The 24,013-nt window shown below is 40.5% G+C and overlaps 1 protein-coding gene and 1 long non-coding RNA gene across 2 annotated transcripts in view; both read left to right on the top strand.

The window, feature by feature from the left end:
- mbl (splicing regulator muscleblind) overlaps window positions 1-24,013 on the top strand; it is a 222,622-nt gene that overhangs the window by 7,001 nt on the left and 191,608 nt on the right. The window lies entirely within an intron of this gene.
- Window positions 21,808-22,349, top strand: LOC149091155 (uncharacterized). Its single transcript, XR_016197097.1, has 2 exons — window positions 21,808-22,007; window positions 22,073-22,349. It is a non-coding gene; the product is annotated as an uncharacterized LOC149091155 (long non-coding RNA).

Genomic DNA, 24,013 nt, shown 5'->3' with positions numbered 1-24,013 from the left:
GTGTGTGTGTGTGTTGGTTGTGTGTGTGAAATGTTTGCGGCTGATTGCGGTTCTTAATTTGCTTTAAGATATTGTACTTTGGTTTTGTCATCTCGCTTTCATATGATAAGTGCTTTACACTGAGCGAAAAAGCCAACTGAATATGCAAGTACAGTAAGAGTTCGCTTTATGTATCTACATATTTTATATGATTTATGCCTTATGATTAGTGACTAATTATTATAGATTCTTATATAATTTATAAAATGGAATATTTCATATAAACAGCAAAAATTTATTTAATACATAATAATAAATTTAATATAAGAAAGAAAAACAAAAGTATTAATATATGATTTAAATATTTTATACAAACTGTTGATAATTTTGTAAGTTCATAATGTAGCTTACTTAAATTTCCTTAGAACCTTAGCTGCTTTAATTTTATTTCCACTGTAAACACTTACAAATCCGTAAAGTATAAGTACCTTGGGCCGATAGGGATTATCTAGCCTCGGGTACATTTATGGACATTTCCCTGGAAATTTCTTTTACCTATTTAACATAAAATGATTATTTCCTTGAGCTTCCTCTGTGGATGTCAAAGTGTTAATGTTAATTATGGAAATAGGACTGCTTGAGCATATTTACTTTAGTTGAATTGTCTGTTAATGGGTTGACAAACTGTGAGCTTGCTCAAACAGCTTCAATGCATGGTTAGACAAATATTTTGTCTTCTCATTGGCTTGTTTTGCTTTTTCCGAATAATAGAATTTGTGACAGTTGGCACAGGCGCAGGCACAGCCCCCAACATGGAATGCATCTCAAGTTGTGGCATTTACATATCTGACTTGTCTTATGACTGTGTTGTCTCTCTTGTTGCTGCTCCTGCTGCTCCTGTTACTCCTGCTGCTGCTGCTGCTGCTGTTGCTTGCTGTAGACAACATTACGCATACGCAATGCTGTACGGGCAGTGCCTGCAATGCTTGTTGCACTGCCTCGGCAGGATAAGCTGCACACACACAGAATATCCCTGCTGCTGCAGGGATGCTGTTGCAGCCTGCACCCCTTGGAGACGACACATGCGAGCACCCTGGCAGCACTCCCCCGCCCTGGGGTCGCGCCTTTTCAAGTGTTAATTGTCGTATGCAAATTTTTGCGCATCCACAAAATGTAACAAAACACGATTTTGAAAGATGCAAATTGGGTGTTGCTGCTGCTACTCCTGCTGCTGCTGCTGCTGCTCCTGCTGCTGCTCTTGCTGAGTCCAGTGAGTGTCAAAATAAGCTTTAAATTACGACATTGTTGCTGCTGCCCGGCTGCAGCCACCAGCTCCCAGCTCCAGTCCCATTCCCAGTCCCAGTCCCAGTCCCAGCCCTTGCCAGAAACGTGCGGCGTAATTTGCAACTGACAAGAGTGAAAGTTATGCGAAAGGGCTGCGAAAAGCAGGCAGGGCCACGGCTCGGATTGGGGCCGCCCGCACAGCCGACCGCACGTCCGCCTGCTAGCTGTAGCAAAATGTCACTTTTGGCCAGGATGCGCCAGGAGGTGGCCCTGGGCTGGCTTGGACAGGCCGCATGCGTGATTCTGACATTTGATTAGGTTGCCTTTGTCGAAATGTTAATTTTTGCATTGAAGGTGCGAGGACACAAGACCTTCTGCACTCCTCCCTCTCTCAATCTCTCTCGCCCTCTCTCTCTCTCTCGCTGTCGCTGTTGCTTCCATTAGAGGCCAGACTCAATTGTGACATATTGTTTAGTGGCCAGTTAGCCGCAACTCTCGGATAATTATCGATCTTTGAGGCAATTTTAAATTCGAAATGCTTGCCACATGCCACACACACACACACACACACAGCTGCACCTAATAAAGCAAACACGAGTAAATTTCCATTTCGAATGCGAAGCGTCATTTGCAAATTGAGACAAATTGCGGCTCAGCATTTACTTAAGGCAATCTCACTTATTACAAAATTGACAAAAGACAAACGCATAATTGCCATATAATAATCATAATCCGCACAAAGCAAACACGTTCAGCAGTTCCCCTGCCAAAAATTTCAACAGACGTCTGCATGCCACACACACAGACACACACACACAGTCAGAGTCAGCATACACTCTGGCAAAGACATTCAAATCCACATAGACATAAGGCGTGTCTGGGCCTCTTCTTCAACTTGCCCACTAATTAAGAAGACAAACTGTAAGCTGTGCATACATACATACATACATACATACATACATACATACATATATTTATATACATATACATATATATGTTTTAAAGCAAGAGCTTGCTTCAAGGATTTTCACTCTGAGTGGACGCCTTGCTGTGCATTGGCTTACTTAGTTTCTATTGATGTTGGCCCACAATTGGAGTCCATTTAAAACGCTTGATTCAAACATGGGCAAGAGCTCAGCAAATGCGGCCAGCAATTCAACTGGCCTGGCTAATATTTACATGCTCATATTTATAATTTAGCAAACATAAATATTACAAAACTCAGATTTGATAGCTAAGGCGATTGACTTGGGCATTTCTGAAACTAGAGCAGCAGCAGCAGCCGTAAAGGAAGCTCTTCAGCAAAAAGACAGACAGTCTTTGTCTAAGTTTATAGCTGTATTTTGTATAATTCAGTAGAGCCTTAATATGGTGGAAAATAAATCATATAAATCTTTAACTAAGTTTAATTAACTAAACTTTTACTAAATATTATTTTTTGTGTGTCATTTTGGACGACTTTGACGTGTTGAAGATGACTAATATGACTTAAGGATAATTGATCAAAGATCGAGTTTGTATTAAATAATATATATAAAACTTCCAGTTTTACTTTTATGGATTTAAACCTTTACTAAAACTCCTGCGCTATTAATTGAATCTACGAAGATCTGATACCTAAGACCTCAAACTGCATTTAGCTTAATATATAAGAAAAGACTATCGACAATCTAAGGAGGCTGAAGAGTCCAGTCAGAGATTCAAGGGGAGAACCCAACCAGTAGAACTGATATGGCCCAGTTAAATATATTCGGAAGAGAGAGAGTTTAGACCTATTGCAACTAAATTATTTAAGATATATTACTTCAAGAACCCAAGACAGCATCCCCAACTTAATAATAAAATATATTACTTTAAGAACCCAAAACAGCATCCCCAACTTAACGCTTAACTTATATTACCTAAACTTTTTTTTTTTCTTGAGCTGTATTCCTATATTACCAAATTCTTCAAGTTGCTGTTGATTTGCACATTCAAACAATATTGGAACAATTCTGTGATTTTTCAGAGTTGACAGACTTTTAATTCTATTATGGAAATCCTTTTCTAGAATAATTTATTTATTAAGTTATACAGAAGCTTTAAAGCAAAATGTAGTGAAGGGACGGTGTGCCTTTTTGGTTATCAAGCCCAGATGTTATTGCAGTATATTTATGTATATATAATTTAAGTATACGTATATGTATTCGATATAATAATGAACAATGTTGAATTGAAGCAGAGTTCTGTCATTTAAGGCGTGTCCACAACAAATCCATTCTAATCGCTTAAATAAATAGCTGATGAATAACTTATGTGAGCATAAAAAGTCTGCACACACACATACACGCACACACACACACAATCACACCGCACACACACACACACAGACAATTTGTGAAATTTTATTAATTTTCCACTCGTTCAATTTGGAAATGGAAACAAATTTGAAAATTGTTGCCCAATTTGTAGTTTTATCACAAACAAAAGCTTTGTTTTCTGCTTTTATGATAAATTTTATTTTAAATTTTATTTTATTTTTTATTATTTTTGTGCTTCTGCTGCTGCTGCTGCCTGTTGTATTACCGCAGAAAACGCTTGCAGCCATAAAACGAATGTCGACACAGCAACACCAATACAAATAGCACCTATACACAGACACATACACTTACATTGATACAGTGTCACGCCCTGGGGCAGTTCTATGCTAGCGCCCACAATTGCCATATCGTGCCATTTTCTTTTGTTTTTTTCTATATATTTTTGTTTTTCCTCATTTCGCCAAAAGTCAAACACGGAAAATTTATTTATGGTGCTGATATGGCAACGCCAGCCAAGTGCAGCTGGGCGCAGCACGGTGGGCGGAGGCGGGCATGGTCGTCTAGCATTTATGGCGGCGTTTAGAATTTTTCAACTGTTGCGCAAGGCATTTTATGAGGCAACCGAGAGCCAAAACACTCCAACCCCAAGCCCCAAACCAACCGAAATGAGAAAAACTGTAAGGAAAAACGCATAAATTTTATGACTGACTGAACGATGAGGTGGGTCGCCGGAAGGGGCAAAGCACGCGGTGTAGCTGGAAGGGGGGGGTGGGTCTGTTGCACTCAAATAACTGTATAGACCGCATTTTCACACAAAAAGTGCGCCGAAATTTTCAACTAAATTATTCATTGAGCGCGCAATTGAGCTGGAAATGTGAACATGGTGAGTGTATGTGTGTGTGAGAGACAGAGGGAGATAGGTAGAGAGTGCGGTTGTGCGAGCCTGCAAATGCAGAGCGTGTATGTGTGTGTGTGTGTGTGTGTGTGCGGTTTGATTGTCTGCTTGCCTGCTCGTTGGCACTGTCAGGGCACGTAGAATTGGCGGCTGTTTGGCTTCCTGGTCGCTGGGGCAACTAAAAACATTAAAATAAAACTAAGAAAGAACAGTTAACAGCAAAGTGCCGACTATTCAATGCACTTTCAAGCCGAAAAGATATGCATACATGAAAACGTATGTTTCAATATATATGTATATATAAGTATTTAGCTTTTTTCAAAATCAAACATCAACATATATGATAGAAATATATCATTCAGCAAGTATGTCCTTAATAATGTATTTTATTTTTATACGGCACATAATAAGCAATATAAATCATTTAATAATTTGGAATTGCTTACGAATCGCATTCCTTAATCTGAAGAGGCCTCTGAGCTCTCAGTAAGAGCTGCCTAAATGCACTTCATTTTCAGTTCAATGTTTCGTATATGGGCACGACAGCAAAGTATCCGCCGTGAGTGTAAATCAGTACAAAAGAGAGGAGTAGAGTAGAGTAGAGGAACTGCGATAACTCTAGTCGTGCATGCTACTCAACCACTTGACACTTTGTTGCAGGCCCCACGGCAACATTTAAGCCCAAGCGTGCATGCACACACACACACAAACACACACACAGTCATGCAGAGGGAGACAATAAACGAAATTGTTTTGGCGTCAGCTCGATCCATATGAAAAATAATATAATGCGCACAAAAAAGCTGTTCTAGCATTAGTTTGAACACTTTTTAAAGCAACTGTTCTGATTCTGTGTAAGAGTATCCCTATTAAGGTGGTATTGTTATCGGTAAAACGATACTTATCGATTCTGGATTCGGTTAATCACTGAATCCATCAACAAGTTAAACGATCAACACAACTGTGAATTACTGTCTAATCGTATCAAATTTATTAAACAATTTAGTCACATCTCAAAGTATTTGTTAAGTTGACTTAAATCTGCATCAGTAGAGCGTCAGCGTAAAGGATCAATGCAGTCAATTTAAAAATACATTGAGCTGTTAGTGAATGGTTTTCTAAAATGACAAATATGACATATTTATATGGAGACCTTAGACTTACCCCAAAATAGGGCGATGAGCATGTGGAACTGCCAGGTCTTTGCATACGTAGAGACGACCAAGTGTATAATGGAAAGCAATAGATAGATTGTAATCATAATGCTCACACATACGTAGCATATGAGATACACTTTCAGGGAGAATACACTTTCCTAAAAGAAATATTTCAGATTGATAAGAAAAGCAAATTCAAGCGTGCGAGTCCGTTTCATTACCTTCCAGAGTATGTAAATTAGAGCGAGGCTGAGGCTAATTAATACAATGAAGAATATTATTGCGACTGTAATAGAGAATTCACCATCTAATCAAAGGGATTGAATTGATCAAATCAGAAAGATCCAAGGTGTTTCATTCAGATACCTTTATCAATCAAAATATAGAGTAAGAGACTCGCAATTCCTACTTGCAGGGGAATCGAGATGAAGCAGAGTGTGCGGTAGAGGGCGCGACCTGGCTTCACCCAATCAACACATTGACACCCACACATTTCCAATTTTGATGATTTGATAAAAATTTGTGATTTGAAGGCATTTTCAAAGCATTGTTTCTACACAGAGCTGAGAAGAGCCTCTCTGTAGCCTCTCTCTTACCGGCCGTAATTCCAGGCTCGGGTTGGGCTTAAGCTGGCCAAGCTGAAGTTTGGGGCGTGAATCTCGAATGCATAAATTAATTACAGCCTTTTTTGTTGCAAATCAGACAAGGGAATTCGACACACCTCTCGAAAGGGATATGCGGGCGGCTCTGGCAGGGGCAGCTTAATTGCGTTTGCTAGTTGAGCGGCTGTGAGTGCTGTGGGTGTGTTAACTGACGTGATTTGCTGGGCATTTGCTGCTGGAGCGACCACACGGCTGTCTGATCAATTTGCTGCGACCTGACAGATTGAGGCAGCAGCCGCAGCAGCAGCAGGAGCAGGAGCAGCAGCAGCAGCAGTAGTAGAAAATGTCATCATCGCATCCTTCCGTATCCTTGCGCCCTCACATCGGCTCATAACTCAGGGCCCGCCTCCTTCCAATGCTGGCGAAAAGTGCAAAACTCATTTATCAAATGGTCAGCACGCTGACCTGCAGCTGCACCAATGGCAATGCCACAAAAAGTGCAACAATTGCTGTGGCGCCACTTTCACACATACAAAAAATCAAAAAGAAAAAAAAGAAAAAAGGCAACCAAAATGGGAAATAAAAGAGGCGCCAGGAGGCAAGAAAAATGCTGCCCCGACCCACGCCCACCCATCCGCGCTAGTCGTTCGACTCTTGGCTGCCAGAACGCACTCATAAATCATAAAATTCCATGCAGCCCAGCAGCAATGGCGCCATCGTCATCTTTATAATCTGGCAAGGCATCGCCTGTCCCACCGCACACCGCACACCGCCCACCGCCCACCGCCCACCGCCCACACCGCCGCAGAGCCAGTTGCAGCTCAGAAAAGGAATCGGTTCTGCATTGGCTCTATGCGGGCGTAACCGCTGGACTATGATGTTGCAATTTGTAGCTGGTAAAGTGTGAAATTGCGTTGGCAACGCGAATTGTTTTTCTTTTCCTTTCAATTTCCTCTTCTTTCTTTTTACTCCAACACCCACACACAGCAAATGAACTGCCCCTGGGTTGACGCTAGGAATCCGTTGTAGTTCCGCATCTTTAGGCAACGTATAACTGTAACCTTTGCCGCTGCATCAACTGCAGCAATGCTTTCCTTTTGGCCAATTTGTTGTTGAGTTTAATTGATACACTGTGCAAAGGGTTTGAGTTTAAATATAATGAGTTTAAATATAATAATAATAAAATGAGTTTTGTAATTACTTGAATAATTTTAACAAATAAATCCCTCAGCTTATATTTTACTTAAAAAAAAACACGCTATTTGTGTGGACATTTTAAGCAAAATGAACGCACAAATAAATCAATTAGCTGCGTACAAATACCAGCTCCATTTCAGCTCGAGTCACCTGAGCAAGGATCTACGGTGCGTGGCCCAGCCACAGCCCACAGCCCACAAGCCACGAGCCACTAGTGTGAGCGTAAAGTGTTGTCCTGGACGCGACGGCTAATTGATATAAACGACTGTCTCCTACGGTTCGTAATGCCAGCTGAAAACCTGCGCAGCTTTCACTGACTTTGCCTTGATGAGAATTTATGCGACGCCACAATGAAAGTTGCAATTTTTTGTATTTATTTGAATTTTACTTTCCTTCTATTTTTTTCTTCTTCTTTATATTTTGTTCTTGGTGATTTTTAGCCATTTAGCCAAAGTTGTCTGGCTCAAGTTGCCTAATGCAATGCAGGACATTTATTTGCACCTGTCGCTGGCTGCCTGATGGCCTCGACTGCCTGGCTGCCTACTTGGGTTAAGCGTTGCCTTCCACCAACTATGGAAGCCACTGACATGCAACAGAATTTATAATCATACACATACGCGCACACACACACACACACACGCACATAGCACTTGCCACACCTGAACGATAAAAACCCACAAAATTTTGCGTGCGTTAGTTATGAGGGCGGTGTCGTCGCCGAGTGGGCGTGTCGATTGCATGACGCCCCGCATTTACACACACACACACACACAGAGAGACATACACCTGCAGAAGTAACAGCATCCGAGCCCGAAACTCTCTGCATCCATCGTTGACGTTGTCTGGCAAAGTGCGTGTCTCGATTTCTACATAATTAAACTACATCAGCCATGCCACTTGCCGTGGTACATGTTGCACGGCGCCTGCACCAGCAGCTGCCCGGCCACCCGGCCACCCGCCGCCCGTTCGGCTTTGGTTACGTGTGCGTGGCGCCACCACTTCCGGTTTGCGCCGGCTGAGTCCGGACGACCGGCAACGAGCAGCAACAACTTTGCCGCTAAACTTTTAATGCACGTGCACTGGCCAAGGGGAGCAGGAAAGAGAGAGCGACAGATCGAGAGAGGGAAAGGGAGAGACACTGGGAGAGAGAGAGAGGGCAGTAAGACAGGCAACCAACGGTGGCAAGGGAGGCTGACTTTTGGGTAACGGATTGTGGTAGCATTGGGCGGCATTCCGTTGGCAGCAATTGACATGGTAAACCTAGGCCAGCCGGCAAAGCGGTCGAAAATGTATTCAGTGCCGACATCAGCTCTTTGCTTTATTAATAATATATTTTGAACCGTACAATTATTATTATTTTTATTATTAATAATAGTAATAATATTAATAATAATGAAAATAATATTTTAAGTTAATTAATAATATATTTTGAATATTATCAATTTAATAATGTTTATAAATTTTATTATATAATGAATAAATAATATTAATAAAAATAATATTGTAAATTCATTATTAAAATATATTTTGAACGGTTCAAATTATTTGATTTTATAAGTTTAATTTTTAATTAATAAATATCATTTTAAGTTCACTATTATTATTATTTTTGTAATTTGTATTATATTATTAATAAATTAATATTTAAATATTAATCAAGGATTTCTTATTTTTTAGGGAGTGACATATTATGGATTAATTTTGTCGTCTTTATGAATTTGTGTTCTTATGTTAAGAGCAAGAGATATAATATTGCATTATATTATGTAAAGTTTTTGTAAACAAATTTACAATATTTTTGTATTTTATGATTTATGAATAGATGCATGAGAGTCTTTGTCGAGCGGTGTGGCATTCTGGTTATACAATGTTAATAGGATGGCAGCATCAATATAAGAAGAGGTTTTATAAATTTTAAATATGAATACTCTGCCAATTGCATTAAATACCTTAATCTCAGTTTCTTACATTCATTATTAAGTAAATTTAATGATTAAAATTCCTGAGAGCAACATAATCAGATTATGCTACTTTATTGGACATTTAGAATAAATACATTTATATTTAAATTTATTCTTCAATGAGTCGTTTAATTATTTCAGCTCTATTACAGCTTGCATTTCTATTCGACTTGGACATTTTTGCTGGGTGTCACAGTTCTTATAACATAGTTTGTGCTTACGTCTATGCAAGTGTGTGTGTGTGTGTTTGTGCTTTGTATATTGTTGTTGTAACTGCGTCTGCCTCGTTTGCACGAAAATTTGTTGGAATTATTTCGAGCAGTTCTAAATTTCGCAATAACGAGCCGCATTTGACGGGCATACAAATTGCATGCCTCTGTCCTGAAACTGGAGCTGGGTCTACTCTTGGTTCTTGGTTCGTCGCTGAACGCTTTGTTGAAGGCAACTCAAGTGCGTGTGTGTGTTCGTGTGTGTGTGTGTGTGTATAAGTGTACGTGAGATTTTATGCTGCTCTGAACTTTCTTGGCCTGGGTCTCGTTTGTGGCACCAGCTAGAGGGCTGCAGGGCAGCCAAGTTGCTGGCCGGGATTTGTTGTTCAAAATGTTAGCCGAATTGCAGTTAGTACATAATTAAATAGCTTAAACATGCCGCCAATTCAGAGGAAGACAGCAACAAATACAATTATTTAACCAGCGCCATCTTCTTAAGTTACAAAATATTTGTGCAAGCTTTTCAATTTTTCAAAACATCCTGCGATTTTTTGGGTTTTCTTTTCTATCTTTTTTGTGTGTCCTTTGCGTTGCCCAGTTCAAGCAAGTTGTCTTTCCTCTCTCTCTCTTTCACTCTCTTTCTCACTCTTGTTGTTTTTGTAACGAAGCAATCTTTTTGATTTAGCTATGGAGCCATTAACACGGATTGATTGCCCCCAAGGACAAGAGACGCCAAGTGGCTTAAAGGACAAGCGACACAGCTTCTGCTCCAGCTTTCGCCTGGGCTTCAAGATGATTTCGGTTATAGCTAGCCGTGGACAGGGAATTGTGGGCCAAGTGTTTTGTGCGCATACAGAGAAGAGTGAAAGTCGCCTTTTGCTCTATAATACTCATTGGCAGCATCATTTGCCGTAGTCGCCGTCCCCTGAAATTTAGCAATTGATTTTAGCTTGCTTGCCGCTTTGAATCTGCGAGAAATAAAATCTAGTAGTCTTTAATTCTTATGCGTATGCCAACATGTATATCTAACATTGTGTGCGTACTACTCTATTATATAAATATACTATAAATAAATTAGCATATTCCATTTATACAATTAATGGGAATATATTTCAAACTACTTTACAAACTTGAGAAGTTGTTTGATGACCACTTGATTTATTATATATTGTATAATAAAAGCGTAAAGAATATTGAATTGTAATGTACAACATATTGTAATATAACATTGATTCATTGATGCAAATGGAAAAAACTAAAAAAAATATTTGAATAAAATATAAAATAGTCCAAATGTTTTCCAATGGATCCCAAGATTTATTTTTTTTTCAACTTTGGCAATGAGAACTGTGAAATGGTGGTAAATTTTATTATTTTATTCATTAGTTGCTGTAGCCTGTGCCTATTGCTGCCAAATTTAAGCTAATATTCAAAACTTATCGATTAAACAATCGGCAAATGCAGAACTGAACTTTCGCTAAGCATGCTTGCTCCCTTTGGCAGCCATTCTCTCTCTCTGTCTCTCTCTCACACACAGAGCCTGTCATGCTAATAAGAAACGCTTTGTTATGCATTTCCTTCCGCTTACGTGGCCTGACTTACGGCGCATTTGCAAATTGAAGACGAAGTGCAAGTGCCATCAAATTGCGGCCCTCCGTCAGGGGTGTGCTGCAGCACGAATAGGGGGATGCAGCTAGGGCAGGGGTACGGGTCGAGTGCGGTAGGGTTGGGCATACAAACCTTAAAAACGTAAATTGAAAACTTTGCCCTCGCCGCGCCGCTGTGTGCCACACACTGTTTGGCAGTTGGTTTTTGGCCGTGTGCGTGCCTTGTCAACATAATTCAGCAGTTGATTGAATAGAGCACGGCTTACGGCATCAGTGGGTAGGGGGGCTAGTGAGGGCTATGGCCATAAAAGCGCCGGTCGGCGACATAAAACGCCTCGCAGTCGATGGCCCCCGTTATCCGCTATCCGTTTTGTTGGCAACTTTTGCTGCGCCAGTTTTAAAATCAAATGCCTCATTTGTACGGCTTACGCTTACGGCTGTTGTCGATAGAGAAAGAGAGAGAGAGAGAGAGAGAGAGAGAGAGGGGCGGAGGGGCAACGTCAGTGTTACCGGTTCCGGTTGCGCAAACCGCAAAGATTAATTTGTTATTGCTGCGTGTCGTTGCTGCCGCTCCTGCTACTCCTGCTCCTGCTGCTGGTGCTGCTGCTGCTGCTACCGTTGTTGGCGTTATAGGTCTTTGGCAGGAAGTCCTGTCCTGTCGGCGCTGGAATTTTTAGCGCAGCACTAAAGGTGCAAAGGAATTTAATTAAATGTTCTTCTCACTGCCAATGGCAAAAGTTTTACAGGCAGCAGTTCGTACCCACAGCTCGACAGCCGCAGCTTCTTCGGCCGCACACAATGCAAAACTTGCTGTTTGTATGCTGGGGCCGGGCTTTCGGCTAAGCCGTCGTCCGAAGCGCAGCTCAATAAACTTGACAAATTTACATAGCCCCGGCCACGGGGCTGCCCTTTTGACTGCAGCTGGCCTCCAAGCTAAGTCCACACCTCACTCAGGCCGCTCTCGGACAGCCAATTGTGGGCACTAACAAGACATGAAAGCCGCTTTGCCCAGCAAGAAGCCGCCTCTGCAGTCGAAGGCGCAACTACAGTGGGCCAAAATGAATATAAAACGAAAAAAACCCATGAAATTGAAGTACGTATTTATTAAATAGAATTGTTATAGAAAATCATTTAAAATACATATATCGTTAATCTCTTTAATTTATTAATCACAGTGCATAATCGACTAACAACGTCAATGTTTATTCAGCAAATCAATCAAACATTGCACTCGCATCCACATTTCTAATCAATCATAAACAATTCTTGAGCTGCAAATTGTCTTTAATTGGGCCCCACAAAATGCCGACGCTCATCCACATTGGCCGGCAGTTCAAACAGTCAGCTTCGACTGACCGAGTCGTTAGGATGGGCTCAAAGCGAATGCTTTAAAGAGTTCATAATCCAAAATGTACACAAGCCCAGACAGCAAAGCACAGCCGAGCCCAGACCGGAGCACAGAGCTAGTAAAACAAACTGATCAATGGGCTATAATACGACAGACGGTCGGCCCAAAGTGGACAGAGTGTTGCTGTTGCTTCTGTTGCGATGTGGGCTGGAGTAGAGTGGAGTGGAGTGGAGTGGAGTGGAGGGGAGTAGCCGGACCGGGCAGACATAGCAGGACAGATGGCATGAAAAATTATTTACTGCAAGAAAAATCGCATGCAACATTTTTGCACAGAGTCCCTCGCTCTGAATCTGGGACTGGGGCAAGGGGCAAGACAGGCACAGGCAGGAGCCAGGCCAACGTGAGCTTTTGTTGGGAGACTAACGCATTGGGTATAGGCAAACGATGGATAGGGACAGGGACAGGGACAGGAATAGGGACAGCAGTGGGCAGTCGGCAGTTGGCAGCCAGCAGTTGGCAGTCGCATGATGAAGTTGCCAATGATGATGATGGGCCACGGCTATGACTATGGCTAAGGCTGATGTTGATGCTGATGGTGATGCTGATGCAGGCGACACAATAATGCTGCCATTAATCTTCTGGCACGACTGATTTGTTTGACTTACGGCTCACGGCGACAGCCACAACAGCGAAAGAGAGAGAGACAGAGTGAGGGAGAGCGAGGGAGAGTTGAACCTACATATATATAGATAGATAGCTGGATAGATGGATAGCTGAATGGTTGGTTTGCCTTAGTTTGGCTCGAGAGTGGTAGCTGGAACAGCTTAAAGCCTGGCCAAATGCAGCCAGTTGCCAACGCACATTACAAAATAATTTGTGTAAATCATTTCTGGCATTATGTAAGTCCGGCCCCCATTGCGTTGTCTCGCTGTCTGCGAAAGCTCACTAAAACTGTAATTGTACAGCCATCAACACCAATCAGCCGGTGTCGCTGACAGTTGTCAACAGCCTTAGCGGCATTCATAATTTTTTGGCTTGTTAATGAAAGGTTTTCCTAGCCATCAAATGTGTCTATGTTAGCTGGATAGCAAAAAGAGCGTAGTTACACCATACAACAAAGACACGAAAGCACTCTCCATTCAATTGCAAACTGAAATGATATATCATCGACACTTACCTTAAGTTTGTTGTGATATTTAACTCATTCTTAGGTACTTCAAATACTAATATATATTTTACAAAAAGAAACATTAAAATCGCCATTGATAAATACGAGAAATACGGTATTGAAAATTTAATATTGCCTACTTCATATATATCTGATGTTTCAAATAGATATGAAATCTGTTGAACTTGCTGAGCAACATATTTGCACACATTGTGCATGCGACTGCAATGATGTTGTCTAGTGTGACGGCGGCCGAGTGGAAAATGTTATAACAAATGTTAGCCGCATGTTCAGCAATCATTATGTCATGTGCGTCGCTCTCTAGGCACGATTAACAATCACTCAGACTCAGCCACCATCAGCGCTGCAGTCGGCGCAGTTGCAGTCGCACTTTCCATCTCAGAGACAGACTCTAAGTCAGCCGCACAATCGGTGTCCGATACAGCTTCGAAATGGACTTGTTCAACTTTCGATTGGACAAGCCGTCAGCTATGCGGTTGTGGAGAGTCTCGGAGAGTGCTGATAGAGAATGGAGGAGGTGTGCAAGCGAATCGCAAACGACGACGACGACGACGACGACGACGACGACGACCGCAAATTACTCCACTTGAGTGCGAAAATTGCACTGGAGGGGCCGGGAAGTCAGTCAAGTGAAAACATTTTTGCGAGCGGGCCGGCCAATGTTTAGATTTGGACATTGGCTGCGTTTCGGTCAGGGCACCAAGAGCGTCAGCTCTGTCTGACTGCAGCTGATGCATTGTGGTCGCGTGTAGAAAAGATGAGTTGGATAATGCGATTGAAGACCGCCTTAGCCAATCATTTCGCTGATTAAGTCATATATCAGACTCTGGCACAATTTTATTCACTTGGAAGCATTTCATTTCAATTATGTAAAAATAATTTTCATTATTATTATTATTTTCTATACCAATATTTTATAAATATTTTTATAATATATATTTTTGTTAAATATATTTTTTATTAAATTACTTAAATTTTGATTATAATTAATTATAAATTCATGACATGATTTTATTCACTTGGATGCATTACATGTAAATTATATAAAAATAGTTTTCATATTTTGTTTTTTTATATTAATAATTTATATATATATATTTTTTTTTTGGAAATAAATTAAACTTGTGCATTATAAATTTTATTTACTTGTAAGCACTTTAAGTAAATTATATAAAATAATTGCCTATTTAATTTGTTTTTATATTATTTACATTAAATTTATTACAAGTTAACAGAAACTTATTCATGTTAAGTTTAATTATATTATTAATTTTTGGGTAAAAATTGATATATTAATTAATAATAATAATTAATAAGTAAAACAGGTATATGAATTAAGAAAAATTAATTAATTTATTAAAATTCAAAATGGAATGCAATAAATTTTTCTAAAAAGCAATCTGATGATAACATAATAATAAAATGATAAAAGAATAATAATATTAAAATTATTTCTATATTTTTAATTTCTATACTAAACATTATTTTTGTATTGGTCGATGGAGAAGATAGTAAATAGTGAATAGGTTGTGAAAGATCTACGACCTACTAACTATCTGACAGCCATTTGCTGGCCATTACCTTTGCCAACTGACCAACTGGCCAGCTGAGCAACTGCCCAAAGGATGACTTGCATGATGAGGCTGTAAGCGATTTACTGATGTGGGCCGACTAGCCAACACCCCAGTCGATTGGCTCCGTTTTGGCCTGGAGTCGTTAAAAGTTTATGGACGTTTAATGGCTATTTGCTATTTGCTATGTGCTATTTGCTGTTTGGCGTTTGGCTTAAAGACTGCATCGTATTGACAGCAAGGTGATTTGCAAACTACTCTCGAATTGATATTAAAATGTCATTAAACAGTGCCAGATGTAACAGAGTGAGCGAAGTGTTTAATCAGCTGCCGAGCTGACGAGGAAGTGCTCCTGCCATATAAATAATTGATATGGCCCATGCAAAGTCGCTCGCACACTCGCTCAAGACTTGTATGTATATCAGTCAACAGTTTCCCAACTACTGAGTCGACTGCACTTGCGAGTTGAAAATATGTAAACACAGCAAAAGCAACAGCAACTGTTGCCGCAAAATTTGTTTTGTTGTTGTTGCTCTTTTGCTGTTTGCTGTTTGCTGTTTGCTGTTTGCTTTCATTGTGCCCCATGCAAATCATCATTAAATAAATTGCTCATAATTATCGCCAAAGCTCGACTCGTTGCGACTGCGCTGGCATATGAGTGTACTTACGGCCCATTTGTTCAAGTCTTGCGAATTTTGACTTATGGCAGGCGTGGTGCATACGCCTTCCTCCTAGGAGAGACCAAAAAAATGCCGGCAATAGCCAAAATTGAATACAGTACAAGGCATTAGAAGTGGACGCGACTAATTTGCGTTTGACAGGGTATTCAGCTGTCGTTCACTGTGGCAGAGCTTAGTGTCGCGCTTCGCGTTGCTCTCGGCACAGCCAGCGCAAAGTGGGCGGCTTTGCGCCGTGTAATTTTCTGTCAAATTTTGCATGATTTTTCGTTGATAAATGCATAATAATGACAGCCTGACCACAGCAGGTGGGTCTGGGCGGCCCGTTAGCCCGCTTACTTCCTGGTTCAGGCCGGTCCGTTGGGTGAATCGAAACGTGTTGACGACTCTGGAGTCGTTGGCAGCCGTCCATCAATGGACGGGCATTGTCTTGGCCCACTGATGAGCCGCTCCGTGGCACAGTTTGTGCTGATTGTTTGATTGTTGCCAGCAACAATAAAGAGATCTTCAAATAAGCCAACCCAACATAAAAAAAAAAAAAAACATAAATAAATAAAAGCCAGCAAAATTCGTTTTTGCAAACGAATGAGTGTGGGCGTGTTTCTAATCAAAGCGAAACGCTTTCGCATCGAACCAGGAAACGTTTGCAACAATAAATTGAAGTTTATTTTTATGATTTTAGATGTAATTCATTTTGACAAAGTCTATAAAATTAATATTGCATAGAAAGTAAGTCGAAGGCTTGCAAAAAATTAAAATTAACAAGTAAGAAGACTCCAATCGAGTCTGCTCGACTAGGAGATACTCTGAACCCTCCAATCTGATATTCCAATCACTCTGCACTTCTTTTAGGCACACATACACACGCACGTTTTCAAACGCGCCTTGCTAACTGCGCAGTGCTGAAGTGTGTGCATTATTATAGAAATTTAATTATTGAATAAATTCATAATTACATAATGTTTAAATGTATATACATTCCAAAGCACAAGTCTCTAGTACTTAAAATACGTCTTCAAAAAGGTGATGTTGAGGGGATGGATATAGGGGTGGGGGGTAAATTACAACAAAAACGAAATTATATAAAATACACATAAGTCTACATTTAAAATTTGGAAGCTTTAGTTCTAAAGGTGTAGGAGACATAACTAACTAACTAGCTTTCGATATTAGTAGGTAATAGGATATTAATCGGTAATAAAATATCGATCGATATGCGCGTGATATACACGGACCTAGGGAAACAAAATTTCAAGTCTCTAGCTCTTGTATCTTCTGAGATCGACGCGTTCATACATAGGGACAGACGGACGGACGGTCAGACAGACGGATAGGGCTAAATCGACTCAGCTCGTCGTCCTGATCAAGAATATATATACTTTGTGGGGTCTGCCTCGCCTCCTTCTGCCTGTTACATACTTTTAACAAAACCACTATACCGTGATTTCCAATTTTCAATGGGTTCAGGGTATAATAAATAAATCCATCTAATAACCATTTTCCATTAAAGCAGTTAATGAAAAAGAAACAGAGTAATTATCCAATGCAATGAAAAGTCAAATTTGTTTATTGCGAGCTCGCTGGTTGGTGTGAATTAAATTATGGCAGCCTGATCCAAGTCCTCGCCGCTTGGTTGCAAATGAAAAGATACTGCACACACACTACAGTCAGTCCATTGTAAAGCATTCAAAAAGTGGCTGGCAAATTGGTAGCTGCCCTTGAACTAACCAAATGGCCAAAAAGTTACAATCAGCCAAGTGCAGCCAGTTGCCCAATTGCTCATGTGTGTCTGTGAGTGTGCGTGTGTGTGTGTGTATTGTTTGGTAGACTTTCTTCTTGAGCATAGTTTCTTTTTCTGTTTTTCCATGTGCTTGCCACACACATTGAACATTTTCATTAGATTTCCTTTTGGTGGGCGGACACAAGCAGTTACAACAAAAACAACAACAACAACAACAACAACAATAGCAACCAGCCAGCAACAAGAGACGCACAGAAAATACGAAAAACAAAGAATATTCAAGTGCAGACGACGCGACGCCAACAAAATCTGGTTCGATAGAGTTTTCCATAGAGTTTTGCTCGTTGGGCACATTCAATTGTAATGCCCAGGAGAGTGATTCAATTGAATTTGTTTGTTTTAGTATACGGTTCATTTATTTGCAAAAACGAATGAATAACAGGCCATACACGCACACACGCACGCTTACACACACACACACACACACGCATATAATTTGAACTTTGTCGAACTTCCGGTCAAATGGCGAGCACCGTTTCAGCTCCCAACCCAAGCAAACAGCTCTGAGACATATGTGTGTATTGGGGAGGGCATATAAATGTGGCATTGTTCAAGTGCTGGAGTCAACTATGCAGCGCTAAATTCAAGGTGTGCGGGCGTACATGTGTATGTATGTGTGTGTGTCTGAGCGAAACTTTTGCCTGGCTCGGATAAGTTCCTGTGGCCCCGAGGGAGCGCTTAAGATTTCATTGTGTAAATTTACTGCGGCGCTGCTCATGAGATTCACTCGTTGATGCTGCTGCTGGTGCTCATAAAGCTGCATATAAATGCAAAAGCAAATTCAAATCGCGAGCTGCTTAAAAATGAACAACAAATGAAATTCCCATAGGTAGCAAACGATGTGCCCCACGGCCCGGACCCATGTGGCGTATGCGCAACTTTGCGCATTTCTAAAATACGCCGCTGTCGCGGTTAAAGTTTCACTTGGCTGCAGTGCGTCTTTCACCTGTTTTCTCTTGATTTCATTCGAGCTGTGAGTCTGAGCGTTTTCGGCCCGACAGACGGGCAACATTTAATGTCATGTTTGTAAGTTTCTAGACGTTGGCAACATGTTACCCGTCCGTCGACTCGGTAGCGTCTTCTGATGCCTTCCCGTTGCGCCCGACCCTTTTACCATCTTCACACTTTGGCTTCAATGATGCCCGCTTTGGCCCCTCGTCTTTCATCTATTATTCGGCCCTGCTGTCGTCATTGCTGGCATTTCCGGCCTGGGCTTGGGCTTGAGGTTACCATTGCAGTGCGGGGCGATACTTAAAGGGGCGATACTTAAAGACAAAGTTAAGTCGATATTTAAGCATTGCGATTTCATGATACTTTCAAGTGTCACATACATATGTAAATATATTGCTATTGTCAATAAAATGCAATCGTTTTTGTTACTCTGCCCTGATGAATACACGTCAACAGGATAATTGGGTGTGTTATTGTGGCTGCTAGAACAGAAACCGTCAACAGGCATAATAATTGCTAATGGCTCTAAAGAGTTCACAAACAGCATACATACACACACACACACACACACACACACACACACACACACACACACGCGATTATAGCAACGGCAATCCGATTAATGATAAGCAGCCAAAACAAATCACAACAACAAGAACATCACTTGAATGAAAACTGAAATCCATGAGACACAGGCGAATAGCAAACACCGCTTTCGGCGATTCGCCCAAGGAGCCTGAGCTCTGTGGTGGGCGTGGCACGTGCTTCATGACTTATGGGTAAAATAATATTGCTCTTCTGCTTGTTGTCGCTTCTGCTAATATTGTTGATCTGATTAAGCGCAGCGGCACTGCGCCAGGGCCGATGGAAGTAAGTCTCGCACTCAGAGGAACCAGCGCCAGAGTTGCAGACACAGGGCACATAAATTATGCTAAATACAATTAAAGCGCGCTGCGCTGTGCTGGCGAAATTCACAGAGCAAATGATAGACTGTCTAAACGACAGAATGCCAAACGAAATGCGGGACATCAGCTTATTGACAGCGGCTTGGCAGCCAGCCGACTTGGCTCATTAGCCACGGCTCATGCCCCGCTGTAAGCGCCAGACCCACACGCAGCAGCCACCATTGCTGTTGGCATTTGAACTAATTAAATTTAAATTGAATTCAGCAGCCAAGAAATATAAGGCACAACACGAACAGCTATAATACATAAATGAGAAAGCCTCTTTTCTCAAAATACTCTATCCGAGGAGTCAACAGATTCAAGGTCTAAAAGTTTCTTTTACATTCAGGGATAGCCTTTTGTTTTTTGTTTTTTGTTTATAAATATGTGAGAATCGAAATAAGGGAGTGATAGAGGTATTATTAATATTAATATACAAATGCTCAATGTAATTATATAAAATAGTATCAGTAATTATGCTGTACAAACGTGCTAAGAAATTCAAAGTCTCCCTTGGGTGGCGTCAACAAAAACATGACGACAGACAGGCGACAAACTTTTTTAATCCTTTGCTCATTTGTTCTTTGGCTGTTGGCTCTGCATGCCCCAAGAATGGTCCAATTAATGGTTGGAGAGCTTCTGAGAGGAGGCAGCGAAGCTTGCCAACTGCTTGGGTTGGGCTGGGTTGGCTGCATGCGAATGTTCGCTTTTCCGTATTATTAAAACTTTAACCGAAAAAGTTTTCACTTAAAGTTAATTTGAATAATGTAAAATTTGGCGACGCCACAAGCTGACAATAAACTGGTTAAATACAAATTCTGGCAAGCTTTTGCTTGACTGAAACTATATACAAATACCTATATATAATTGTGTGTACATAGAATATAGACTACAGCAAGGCAAACGCCAATAGCCATCAGCAAATGAAGCCACAGAATGATAAACAGCGGCTAAAGGCGACACAGTGGACAGAGCAAAGACCTCTAATGCTGCGACGGGCAAACTAACCAGGTTGGGCAGCAAGTGCTGGAATCTCACACACACGCTCCAGCCACTCCATGTTCCCCTCTAGCCATAACCCGTTAGCCATAATAATTGTAGATTGCATCCGCTGCGCCCGCTTTTGCTCCAAATGACTCACAACTCAGTGCGATCCGCATAGTAAAGAGCGAACGAAGCCTAAGTCTCTCTGTCTCTGTTTGCCAGCGATATCGAAAGCGAAAATGTTATTTTGCAACATGCAACCGCAACGACAACAACAACAGCAGCTACAACAACAAAAGCAGCAACGATATCAACGCGCCGTCTCGCAAGAGTTGTGGGCAAATATTACATGAGATCAGTGGGGTCTCTCGTCGCTGGCTGTCAGCTCCACTGCAGACTGGGTTTGCCTAACTGCCTATTATCGAGGTAGCCGATGACGATGATAGCAACAGCAACAACAACAGCCCAGCTGACATCATAATTATCGATTGTACGCTGGCCGCCGTTAGCGCAAGTAATTATGCCAAAAGCGCGTTTATTGTGTATGAATAAGTGTGTGCTTGTATTAGTGCTGGCATTTGTGTTTGAGTGGTTCGCATAGCAATGAAAATAACGTGAGAGAAATCGATCGAGTATATAACCCAATGCAGCACATAACAATACTCTTTCCCCACCATTTTTGTACAGATAGTAGAGTTAGATAAAGTATTCAGCGGATTGATCGCTAACGATGCACATAAACACTTTGTGAATTAGAAGATCCCTGCGTTCATACAGGTTCAGTGCATAATAAGTGAACATTCAGCGTTCAGGCACGTTTGTGGCATGTTATGATGGTATATGGTAAGATAATTATATCATCTACAACAATATACGAAATACAGTCTGCTCGACAGTTAAACTATCAACGGTTAACCAGTCAGAAAATACATGTATTCCTAATAAAGAAACAATCTCTAGTCGGGAAGACGAACAATAAGATCCCCGAATCCTGAATGCTCAGGATTATTAAATATACGCAGTTATGTGCTTGTTAAAGTACTAAGCTTTTTTGTGTGTGAGTGATGTTCACATACCTACGGATCTTCTGTAATCGCAGTGCGGGCAGACTAAGTCGACTGTGTATATTTGTAGTAGGCGACGGCCAACAATTTTTTGAACCTCTCCCTGAACGGAGAACAAATCATCATTCCTATTTTGCACTTCAATCTGAAAGTAACACAAAATAATTTTACCAAATTCTTCAAATTTGAATTTCATATAAAAAATTATTTCATTTTTCCATTATTTCGAATTCGTCCCAAAAAGTCACCGACTTTTTCACTTTTCACATAACGAGCTATTGAATTAAGTAAGTTTAATTAGATAATTTACAAATAACGATGTCAATAACTAGAATTCAATCATAATCGGAAGGTATACAAAATGCCACAGGATACAACAGCAGCCGGAGCAGCTGCAGCAGCAGCGGCAGCACCTGCTGCAACAACAGCTGGAGTAGACATTCTACAGAACAATTATTGGCTTACTGCAGGTGCCGTCTTCTTGTATTCGGCAAGAGTCTTGTATGTGAAATTCCGCAATATGAACCTGGGCGACAAATTCTAGCTCAAGGATCTACCTAACAAGAGGATGGGAAAACAAAAATGAACACAAGTAAAAAAAAAAAAATAAAATCGGAAGTCAGCTGAGGTGTTGAGAAGTGGCTGCGATTTAAGGGGGTCGCAAGTTAATTTCTTCTACCAAGTATCATACACATAAAAACACTTAAATGATTGCTGTTTAAATATTCAATTCGTCGTTCGTGCTTTGACAAGTGAGGTGCCTTAAAAATAAATTGACAATACAACCGTTTTCATATGAAGAAAAAAATATATTTCGTCGGTTTTTAATACCTCTCTTTGGTGTAATGCATGGGAATGGATTATAATAATAATTGTGCTAGTCCTTGTTATGATTTTTATACCCTGAACCCATTGCAAATGGGAAATCAGCGCATAATGGTCACAAAAAAACGATAACTCATTCCGATATTTGTTATCGATACAAAACCTTTTCGAATGTCTGTTATAAAATTACATCTCCCACATCCTTAAAGATAGTTTCCAAATTTAAAATGTATATTAAGATCCATTTTATACAATTTCGGTTTTTGTTAAAATTTACCCCCCACCCCTATATCCAGCCCATCACCATAATATTAGTAAAAGGCGTATTTCAAATACTAGAGACTTGTGCTTCTGTACATACATACATTTAAGCATTATGAAAGTTTCATTAGGATTGTCCGTCTAGAAATTAAATTATTCAACAAATAAATATGTGTGTGTGTGAGTGAGTGTGCGCAAATTATTATTGAAATATTAGTTGCTCGAAGGGTTCAAGGGATCTCATAGTCGAGCAGTCTCGACTAGAGCTTTCTTACTTACCAAATGTCTAATTATTGACAAACATGTTAAAAAAAAATATTTACAATATGTCAAAAAGCAGTCATTTTCCATACGTAGCCCGACTAACAGGAACCCAAATCTTGGACTGATCAGGATTATTAAATATACGCAGCTATGTGTTTGTTAAAGTACTAAGCTTATTGTGTGCGAGTGAAATGCACGTGCCTACGGATCTTCTGTAATCGCAGTGCGAGCAAACTATGTCGACTTTCAGGTATATATTCACTTTTTGATGTCTAACACACCTGTCCCTTACATCTTAACGCTTTTTATTGGATAATATACCATTAACTCCCATATTCAATTGGGGAGCACTACAAATTTTCAAACAAGTGAGTAAGCATAGATATACTACAATTGTCCGACTTTACTTTCATTAGTTCGCTCTGATATTTATAGTAGGCGACGGCCAACAATTTTTTGAACCTCTCCCTGAACGGAGAACAAATCATCATTCCTATTTTGCACTTCAATCTGAAAGTAACACAAAATAATTTTACCAAATTCTTCAAATTTGAATTTCATATAAAAAATTATTTCAATTTTCCATTATTTCGAATTCGTCCCAAAAAGTCACCGACTTTTTCACTTTTCACATAACGAGCTATTGAATTAAGTAAGTTTAATTAGATAATTTACAAATAACGATGTCAATAACTAGAATTCAATCATAATCGGAAGGTATACAAAATGCCACAGGATACAACAGCAGCCGGAGCAGCTGCAGCAGCAGCGGCAGCACCTGCTGCAACAACAGCTGGAGTAGACATTCTACAGAACAATTATTGGCTTACTGCAGGTGCCGTCTTCTTGTATTCGGCAAGAGTCTTGTATATGAAATTCCGCAATATGAACCTGGGCGACAAATTCTAGCTCAAGGATCTACCTAACAAGAGGATGGGAAAAC

The sequence above is a fragment of the Drosophila navojoa genome, chromosome 5, assembly GCF_054131105.1.
Source record: "Drosophila navojoa isolate 15081-1374.11 chromosome 5, UAZ_NAV_1.0, whole genome shotgun sequence".
Taxonomy (NCBI): Eukaryota; Metazoa; Arthropoda; class Insecta; order Diptera; family Drosophilidae; genus Drosophila; species Drosophila navojoa.
This window is presented reverse-complemented; position numbering and strand designations above follow the sequence as displayed.